Source organism: Pangasianodon hypophthalmus, chromosome 12, assembly GCF_027358585.1.
Source record: "Pangasianodon hypophthalmus isolate fPanHyp1 chromosome 12, fPanHyp1.pri, whole genome shotgun sequence".
NCBI lineage: Eukaryota > Metazoa > Chordata > Actinopteri > Siluriformes > Pangasiidae > Pangasianodon > Pangasianodon hypophthalmus.
The window spans coordinates 4,818,596-4,828,595 of NC_069721.1; the positions used below are offsets into that span (position 1 = coordinate 4,818,596).

Below are 10,000 nucleotides of genomic sequence, written 5' to 3' on the forward strand. Positions count from 1 at the left end.
TTTCCTATATTGGAACAGGGCTGAAAATGATTTCCCCTGAAAGGTGCATTTCTTGAAAAAGGGCCTCTCTGATAAGCAGTCTAGTATCAATGCGCTCCTTATTCTGAACTGGACTCTTCACATCACAAGATGGTCTCGCCCAGCATTGGACTAACTATGTCGGGAAGCTTGGCTGGTGACATGCAGAGTTTGCTGGTTTTCATCGCCCAAGCTGGTACTCCAAGGCACTAAACCAAAGGTAGACTAAACCTGAAAGGGTGGATTCTCAGAAAAGGGGCTTTTGTGATAAACAGGCCAGCATCGACACGCTCCTTAATCACAGCTGGACTGTTGACCTCAAAAGATGGCATTCGACTAATTCGAGAGGACGGGAAGCTTGGTCGTTGTGACTGGTTTGTCCGAGCAACGCGGCCCTCAGTTCCACAAGGACAAGATGAGAGAAAAAGCAAGGGCTCAGCTGGGATTTCAACCTTTCTGGACCTCTCGAGAACCAAGCAGCCAAGCTAGAACCAGGTAGACAGCAGCCCAGGGTTCCGTTAGTTTTAACCAATCAGAGGTAAACTATTCTACGTAAAACCAGGGCTCGTCCGGGATTTGAACCCGGGACCTCACGCACCCAAAGCGAGAAACAGACCCCTAGACCAACGAGCCAAACCCACTGCACGTGCCAGGGTCTGCACCCCTTGAATTTCACTGGATCCTGTACCTGTCTGGCTACAGTCCTGCGGGCTCATGCTAGACTTTTCAGACGGTTGTAGAAAATATTACAGAGAAATAAGGTACAAGATAACCATGTTTCCTCCAGAAAATCTGTCTGGCTTTACTGCTTTTGCTCTATTCAAACAGGGCTATAACTAAATTGTATTGGGAGACGGTAGATATCCCGAAACAGGGGTTGCGATTCCCCAGAGAGTCGCAACAATCTATCCGCTATCATAACTAGCGACAAAATCCTTTGTTTACTTAGCCATCATTTATTACTACCGCAATAATTCCATCAGCTATATTCTGTTGGAAAGGAGATATCCACAAAGAGCGATCTTGGTGATGATTTAGTCTCATGGAGGTTGTTTTGACTGAGAGAAGGACAATTCCTGGTACGAGCCAAAGAACTCAAAGGAAGTCAATATTAAGCGGCAGGAACGCCGGAATTTACTTTGTCCTCGTGATCCGTGTGCAAGATCCTCCATTTTTCCTATATTGGAACAGGGCTGAAAATGATTTCCCCTGAAAGGTGCATTCCTTGAAAAAGGGCCTCTCTGATAAGCAGTCTAGTATCAATGCGCTCCTTATTCTGAACTGGACTCTTCACATCACAAGATGGTCTCGCCCAGCATTGGACTAACTATGTCGGGAAGCTTGGCTGGTGACGTGCAGAGTTTGCTGGTTTTCATCGCCCAAGCTGGTACTCCAAGGCACTAAACCAAAGGTAGACTAAACCTGAAAGGGTGGATTCTCAGAAAAGGGGCTTTTGTGATAAACAGGCCAGCATCGACACGCTCCTTAATCACAGCTGGACTGTTGACCTCACAAGATGCCATTCGACTAATTCGAGAGGACGGGAAGCTTGGTCGTGGTGACTGGTGTCCGAGCAACGCGGCCCTCAGTTCCACAAGGACAAGATGAGAGAAAAGCAAGGGCTCAGCTGGGATTTCAACCTTTCTGGACCTCTCGAGAACCAAGCAGCCAAGCTAGAACCAGGTAGACAGCAGCCCAGGGTTCCGTTAGTTTTAACCAATCAGAGGTAAACTATTCAATGTAAAACCTGGGCTCGTCTGGGATTTGAACCCGGGACCTCTCGCACCCTAAGCGAGAATCATACCCCTAGACCAACGAGCCAAACCCACTGCACGTGCCAGGGGCTGCACCCCTTGAATTTCACTGGATCCTGTACCTGTCTGGCTACAGTTCTGCGGGCTCATGCTAGACTTTTCAGACGGTTGTAGAAAATATTACAGCGAAATAAGGTACAAGTCAACCATGTTTTTTTCAGAAAATCTGTCTGGCTTTAGTGCTTTTGCTCTATTCAAACAGGGCTATAACTAAATTGTATTGGGAGACGGTAGATATCCCGAAACAGGGGTTGCGATTCCCCAGAGTGTCGCAACAATCTATCCGCTATCATAACTAGCGACAAAATCCTTTGTTTACTTAGCCATCATTTATTACTACCGCAATAATTCCATCAGCTACATTCTGTTGGAAAGGAGATATCCACAAAGAGCGATCTTGGTGATGATTTAGTCTCATGGAGGTTGTTTTGACTGAGAGAAGGACAATTCCTGGTACGAGCCAAAGAACTCAAAGGAAGTCAATATTAAGCGGCAGGAACGCCGGAATTTACTTTGTCCTCGTGATCCGTGTGCAAGATCCTCCATTTTTCCTATATTGGAACAGGGCTGAAAATGATTTCCCCTGAAAGGTGCATTCCTTGAAAAAGGGCCTCTCTGATAAGCAGTCTAGTATCAATGCGCTCCTTATTCTGAACTGGACTCTTCACATCACAAGATGGTCTCGCCCAGCATTGGACTAACTATGTCGGGAAGCTTGGCTGGTGACGTGCAGAGTTTGCTGGTTTTCATCGCCCAAGCTGGTACTCCAAGGCACTAAACCAAAGGTAGACTAAACCTGAAAGGGTGGATTCTCAGAAAAGGGGCTTTTGTGATAAACAGGCCAGCATCGACACGCTCCTTAATCACAGCTGGACTGTTGACCTCAAAAGATGGCATTCGACTAATTCGAGAGGACGGGAAGCTTGGTCGTTGTGACTGGTTTGTCCGAGCAACGCGGCCCTCAGTTCCACAAGGACAAGATGAGAGAAAAAGCAAGGGCTCAGCTGGGATTTCAACCTTTCTGGACCTCTCGAGAACCAAGCAGCCAAGCTAGAACCAGGTAGACAGCAGCCCAGGGTTCCGTTAGTTTTAACCAATCAGAGGTAAACTATTCTACGTAAAACCTGGGCTCGCCGGGATTTGAACCCGGGACCTCTCGCACCCAAAGCGAGAATCATACCACTAGACCAACGAGCCAAACCCCCTGCACGTGCCAGGGTCTGCACCCCTGGAATTTCACTGGATCCTGTACCTGTCTGGCTACAGTTCTGCGGGCTCATGCTAGACTTTTCAGACGGTTGTAGAAAATATTACAGCGAAATAAGGTACAAGTCAACCATGTTTTTTTCAGAAAATCTGTCTGGCTTTACTGCTTTTGCTCTATTCAAACAGGGCTATAACTAAATTGTATTGGGAGACGGTAGATATCCCGACACAGGGGTTGCGATTCCCCAGAGTGTCGCAACAATCTATCCGCTATCATAACTAGCGACAAAATCCTTTGAGATATCCACAAAGAGCGATCTTGGTGATGATTTAGTCTCATGGAGGTTGTTTTGACTGAGAGAAGGACAATTCCTGGTACGAGCCAAAGAACTCAAAGGAAGTCAATATTAAGCGGCAGGAACGTCGGAATTTACTTTGTCCTCGTGATCCGTGTGCAAGATCCTCCATTTTTCCTATATTGGAACAGGGCTGAAAATGATTTCCCCTGAAAGGTGCATTCCTTGAAAAAGGGCCTCTCTGATAAGCAGTCTAGTATCAATGCGCTCCTTATTCTGAACTGGACTCTTCACATCACAAGATGGTCTCGCCCAGCATTGGACTAACTATGTCGGGAAGCTTGGCTGGTGACGTGCAGAGTTTGCTGGTTTTCATCGCCCAAGCTGGTACTCCAAGGCACTAAACCAAAGGTAGACTAAACCTGAAAGGGTGGATTCTCAGAAAAGGGGCTTTTGTGATAAACAGGCCAGCATCGACACGCTCCTTAATCACAGCTGGACTGTTGACCTCAAAAGATGGCATTCGACTAATTCAAGAGGACGGGAAGCTTGGTCGTTGTGACTGGTTTGTCCGAGCAACGCGGCCCTCAGTTCCACAAGGACAAGATGAGAGAAAAAGCAAGGGCTCAGCTGGGATTTCAACCTTTCTGGACCTCTCGAGAACCAAGCAGCCAAGCTAGAACCAGGTAGACAGCAGCCCAGGGTTCCGTTAGTTTTAACCAATCAGAGGTAAACTATTCTACGTAAAACCTGGGCTCGTCCGGGATTTGAACCCGGGACCTCTCGCACCCAAAGCGAGAAACAGACCCCTAGACCAACGAGCCAAACCCCCTGCACGTGCCAGGGTCTGCACCCCTGGAATTTCACTGGATCCTGTACCTGTCTGGCTACAGTTCTGCGGGCTCATGCTAGACTTTTCAGACGGTTGTAGAAAATATTACAGAGAAATAAGGTACAAGATAACCATGTTTCCTCCAGAAAATCTGTCTGGCTTTACTGCTTTTGCTCTATTCAAACAGGGCTATAACTAAATTGTATTGGGAGACGGTAGATATCCCGAAACAGGGGTTGCGATTCCCCAGAGAGTCGCAACAATCTATCCGCTATCATAACTAGCGACAAAATCCTTTGTTTACTTAGCCATCATTTATTACTACCGCAATAATTCCATCAGCTACATTCTGTTGGAAAGGAGATATCCACAAAGAGCGATCTTGGTGATGATTTAGTCTCATGGAGGTTGTTTTGACTGAGAGAAGGACAATTCCTGGTACGAGCCAAAGAACTCAAAGGAAGTCAATATTAAGCGGCAGGAACGCCGGAATTTACTTTGTCCTTGTGATCCGTGTGCAAGATCCTCCATTTTTCCTATATTGGAACAGGGCTGAAAATGATTTCCCCTGAAAGGTGCATTCCTTGAAAAAGGGCCTCTCTGATAAGCAGTCTAGTATCAATGCGCTCCTTATTCTGAACTGGACTCTTCACATCACAAGATGGTCTCGCCCAGCATTGGACTAACTATGTCGGGAAGCTTGGCTGGTGACGTGCAGAGTTTGCTGGTTTTCATCGCCCAAGCTGGTACTCCAAGGCACTAAACCAAAGGTAGACTAAACCTGAAAGGGTGGATTCTCAGAAAAGGGGCTTTTGTGATAAACAGGCCAGCATCGACACGCTCCTTAATCACAGCTGGACTGTTGACCTCAAAAGATGGCATTCGACTAATTCGAGAGGACGGGAAGCTTGGTCGTTGTGACTGGTTTGTCCGAGCAACGCGGCCCTCAGTTCCACAAGGACAAGATGAGAGAAAAAGCAAGGGCTCAGCTGGGATTTCAACCTTTCTGGACCTCTCGAGAACCAAGCAGCCAAGCTAGAACCAGGTAGACAGCAGCCCAGGGTTCCGTTAGTTTTAACCAATCAGAGGTAAACTATTCTACGTAAAACCTGGGCTCGTCCGGGATTTGAACCCGGGACCTCTCGCACCCAAAGCGAGAATCATACCCCTAGACCAACGAGCCAAACCCCCTGCACGTGCCAGGGTCTGCACCCCTGGAATTTCACTGGATCCTGTACCTGTCTGGCTACAGTTCTGCGGGCTCATGCTAGACTTTTCAGACGGTTGTAGAAAATATTACAGCGAAATAAGGTACAAGTCAACCATGTTTTTTTCAGAAAATCTGTCTGGCTTTACTGCTTTTGCTCTATTCAAACAGGGCTATAACTAAATTGTATTGGGAGACGGTAGATATCCCGACACAGGGGTTGCGATTCCCCAGAGTGTCGCAACAATCTATCCGCTATCATAACTAGCGACAAAATCCTTTGTTTACTTAGCCATCATTTATTACTACCGCAATAATTCCATCAGCTACATTCTGTTGGAAAGGAGATATCCACAAAGAGCGATCTTGGTGATGATTTAGTCTCATGGAGGTTGTTTTGACTGAGAGAAGGACAATTCCTGGTACGAGCCAAAGAACTCAAAGGAAGTCAATATTAAGCGGCAGGAACGCCGGAATTTACTTTGTCCTCGTGATCCGTGTGCAAGATCCTCCATTTTTCCTATATTGGAACAGGGCTGAAAATGATTTCCCCTGAAAGGTGCATTCCTTGAAAAAGGGCCTCTCTGATAAGCAGTCTAGTATCAATGCGCTCCTTATTCTGAACTGGACTCTTCACATCACAAGATGGTCTCGCCCAGCATTGGACTAACTATGTCGGGAAGCTTGGCTGGTGACGTGCAGAGTTTGCTGGTTTTCATCGCCCAAGCTGGTACTCCAAGGCACTAAACCAAAGGTAGACTAAACCTGAAAGGGTGGATTCTCAGAAAAGGGGCTTTTGTGATAAACAGGCCAGCATCGACACGCTCCTTAATCACAGCTGGACTGTTGACCTCAAAAGATGCCATTCGACTAATTCGAGAGGACGGGAAGCTTGGTCGTTGTGACTGGTTTGTCCGAGCAACGCGGCCCTCAGTTCCACAAGGACAAGATGAGAGAAAAAGCAAGGGCTCAGCTGGGATTTCAACCTTTCTGGACCTCTCGAGAACCAAGCAGCCAAGCTAGAACCAGGTAGACAGCAGCCCAGGGTTCCGTTAGTTTTAACCAATCAGAGGTAAACTATTCTACGTAAAACCTGGGCTCGTCCGGGATTTGAACCCGGGACCTCTCGCACCCAAAGCGAGAATCATACCCCTAGACCAACGAGCCAAACCCCCTGCACGTGCCAGGGTCTGCACCCCTGGAATTTCACTGGATCCTGTACCTGTCTGGCTACAGTTCTGCGGGCTCATGCTAGACTTTTCAGACGGTTGTAGAAAATATTACAGCGAAATAAGGTACAAGTCAACCATGTTTTTTTCAGAAAATCTGTCTGGCTTTACTGCTTTTGCTCTATTCAAACAGGGCTATAACTAAATTGTATTGGGAGACGGTAGATATCCCGACACAGGGGTTGCGATTCCCCAGAGTGTCGCAACAATCTATCCGCTATCATAACTAGCGACAAAATCCTTTGTTTACTTAGCCATCATTTATTACTACCGCAATAATTCCATCAGCTACATTCTGTTGGAAAGGAGATATCCACAAAGAGCGATCTTGGTGATGATTTAGTCTCATGGAGGTTGTTTTGACTGAGAGAAGGACAATTCCTGGTACGAGCCAAAGAACTCAAAGGAAGTCAATATTAAGCGGCAGGAACGCCGGAATTTACTTTGTCCTCGTGATCCGTGTGCAAGATCCTCCATTTTTCCTATATTGGAACAGGGCTGAAAATGATTTCCCCTGAAAGGTGCATTCCTTGAAAAAGGGTCTCTCTGATAAGCAGTCTAGTATCAATGCGCTCCTTATTCTGAACTGGACTCTTCACATCACAAGATGGTCTCGCCCAGCATTGGACTAACTATGTCGGGAAGCTTGGCTGGTGACGTGCAGAGTTTGCTGGTTTTCATCGCCCAAGCTGGTACTCCAAGGCACTAAACCAAAGGTAGACTAAACCTGAAAGGGTGGATTCTCAGAAAAGGGGCTTTTGTGATAAACAGGCCAGCATCGACACGCTCCTTAATCACAGCTGGACTGTTGACCTCAAAAGATGGCATTCGACTAATTCGAGAGGACGGGAAGCTTGGTCGTTGTGACTGGTTTGTCCGAGCAACGCGGCCCTCAGTTCCACAAGGACAAGATGAGAGAAAAAGCAAGGGCTCAGCTGGGATTTCAACCTTTCTGGACCTCTCGAGAACCAAGCAGCCAAGCTAGAACCAGGTAGACAGCAGCCCAGGGTTCCGTTAGTTTTAACCAATCAGAGGTAAACTATTCTACGTAAAACCTGGGCTCGTCCGGGATTTGAACCCGGGACCTCTCGCACCCAAAGCGAGAATCATACCCCTAGACCAACGAGCCAAACCCCCTGCACGTGCCAGGGGCTGCACCCCTGGAATTTCACTGGATCCTGTACCTGTCTGGCTACAGTCCTGCGGGCTCATGCTAGACTTTTCAGACGGTTGTAGAAAATATTACAGAGAAATAAGGTACAAGATAACCATGTTTCCTCCAGAAAATCTGTCTGGCTTTACTGCTTTTGCTCTATTCAAACAGGGCTATAACTAAATTGTATTGGGAGACGGTAGATATCCCGAAACAGGGGTTGCGATTCCCCAGAGAGTCGCAACAATCTATCCGCTATCATAACTAGCGACAAAATCCTTTGTTTACTTAGCCATCATTTATTACTACCGCAATAATTCCATCAGCTACATTCTGTTGGAAAGGAGATATCCACAAAAACTCTCATGGAGGTTGTTTTGACTGAGAGAAGGACAATTCCTGGTACGAGCCAAAGAACTCAAAGGAAGTCAATATTAAGCGGCAGGAACGCCGGAATTTACTTTGTCCTCGTGATCCGTGTGCAAGATCCTCCATTTTTCCTATATTGGAACAGGGCTGAAAATGATTTCCCCTGAAAGGTGCATTCCTTGAAAAAGGGCCTCTCTGATAAGCAGTCTAGTATCAATGCGCTCCTTATTCTGAACTGGACTCTTCACATCACAAGATGGTCTCGCCCAGCATTGGACTAACTATGTCGGGAAGCTTGGCTGGTGACGTGCAGAGTTTGCTGGTTTTCATCGCCCAAGCTGGTACTCCAAGGCACTAAACCAAAGGTAGACTAAACCTGAAAGGGTGGATTCTCAGAAAAGGGGCTTTTGTGATAAACAGGCCAGCATCGACACGCTCCTTAATCACAGCTGGACTGTTGACCTCACAAGATGCCATTCGACTAATTCGAGAGGACGGGAAGCTTGGTCGTGGTGACTGGTGTCCGAGCAACGCGGCCCTCAGTTCCACAAGGACAAGATGAGAGAAAAGCAAGGGCTCAGCTGGGATTTCAACCTTTCTGGACCTCTCGAGAACCAAGCAGCCAAGCTAGAACCAGGTAGACAGCAGCCCAGGGTTCCGTTAGTTTTAACCAATCAGAGGTAAACTATTCTACGTAAAACCTGGGCTCGTCCGGGATTTGAACCCGGGACCTCTCGCACCCAAAGCGAGAATCATACCCCTAGACCAACGAGCCAAACCCCCTGCACGTGCCAGGGTCTGCACCCCTGGAATTTCACTGGATCCTGTACCTGTCTGGCTACAGTTCTGCGGGCTCATGCTAGACTTTTCAGACGGTTGTAGAAAATATTACAGCGAAATAAGGTACAAGTCAACCATGTTTTTTTCAGAAAATCTGTCTGGCTTTACTGCTTTTGCTCTATTCAAACAGGGCTATAACTAAATTGTATTGGGAGACGGTAGATATCCCGACACAGGGGTTGCGATTCCCCAGAGTGTCGCAACAATCTATCCGCTATCATAACTAGCGACAAAATCCTTTGTTTACTTAGCCATCATTTATTACTACCGCAATAATTCCATCAGCTACATTCTGTTGGAAAGGAGATATCCACAAAGAGCGATCTTGGTGATGATTTAGTCTCATGGAGGTTGTTTTGACTGAGAGAAGGACAATTCCTGGTACGAGCCAAAGAACTCAAAGGAAGTCAATATTAAGCGGCAGGAACGCCGGAATTTACTTTGTCCTCGTGATCCGTGTGCAAGATCCTCCATTTTTCCTATATTGGAACAGGGCTGAAAATGATTTCCCCTGAAAGGTGCATTCCTTGAAAAAGGGTCTCTCTGATAAGCAGTCTAGTATCAATGCGCTCCTTATTCTGAACTGGACTCTTCACATCACAAGATGGTCTCGCCCAGCATTGGACTAACTATGTCGGGAAGCTTGGCTGGTGACGTGCAGAGTTTGCTGGTTTTCATCGCCCAAGCTGGTACTCCAAGGCACTAAACCAAAGGTAGACTAAACCTGAAAGGGTGGATTCTCAGAAAAGGGGCTTTTGTGATAAACAGGCCAGCATCGACACGCTCCTTAATCACAGCTGGACTGTTGACCTCAAAAGATGGCATTCGACTAATTCGAGAGGACGGGAAGCTTGGTCGTTGTGACTGGTTTGTCCGAGCAACGCGGCCCTCAGTTCCACAAGGACAAGATGAGAGAAAAAGCAAGGGCTCAGCTGGGATTTCAACCTTTCTGGACCTCTCGAGAACCAAGCAGCCAAGCTAGAACCAGGTAGACAGCAGCCCAGGGTTCCGTTAGTTTTAACCAATCAGAGGTAAA

At 47.1% G+C, this 10,000-nt stretch overlaps 6 non-coding genes across 6 annotated transcripts; all 6 read right to left on the minus strand.

Annotated features, from left to right (window-relative positions):
- Positions 1 to 1,767: 1,767 nt before the first annotated feature.
- On the minus strand, positions 1,768 to 1,839 carry trnap-agg (transfer RNA proline (anticodon AGG)). Its single transcript has one exon. It is a non-coding gene; the product is annotated as a tRNA-Pro (tRNA).
- Positions 1,840 to 2,957: 1,118 nt separating this feature from the next.
- Positions 2,958 to 3,035, minus strand: trnap-ugg (transfer RNA proline (anticodon UGG)). Its single transcript has one exon. It is a non-coding gene; the product is annotated as a tRNA-Pro (tRNA).
- Positions 3,036 to 5,277: 2,242 nt separating this feature from the next.
- Positions 5,278 to 5,349, minus strand: trnap-ugg (transfer RNA proline (anticodon UGG)). Its single transcript has one exon. It is a non-coding gene; the product is annotated as a tRNA-Pro (tRNA).
- A 1,119-nt stretch (positions 5,350 to 6,468) lies between these two features.
- On the minus strand, positions 6,469 to 6,540 carry trnap-ugg (transfer RNA proline (anticodon UGG)). The gene has a single exon. It is a non-coding gene; the product is annotated as a tRNA-Pro (tRNA).
- A 1,119-nt stretch (positions 6,541 to 7,659) lies between these two features.
- trnap-ugg (transfer RNA proline (anticodon UGG)) lies at positions 7,660 to 7,731 on the minus strand. Its single transcript has one exon. It is a non-coding gene; the product is annotated as a tRNA-Pro (tRNA).
- A 1,096-nt stretch (positions 7,732 to 8,827) lies between these two features.
- trnap-ugg (transfer RNA proline (anticodon UGG)) lies at positions 8,828 to 8,899 on the minus strand. The gene has a single exon. It is a non-coding gene; the product is annotated as a tRNA-Pro (tRNA).
- Positions 8,900 to 10,000: the final 1,101 nt, after the last annotated feature.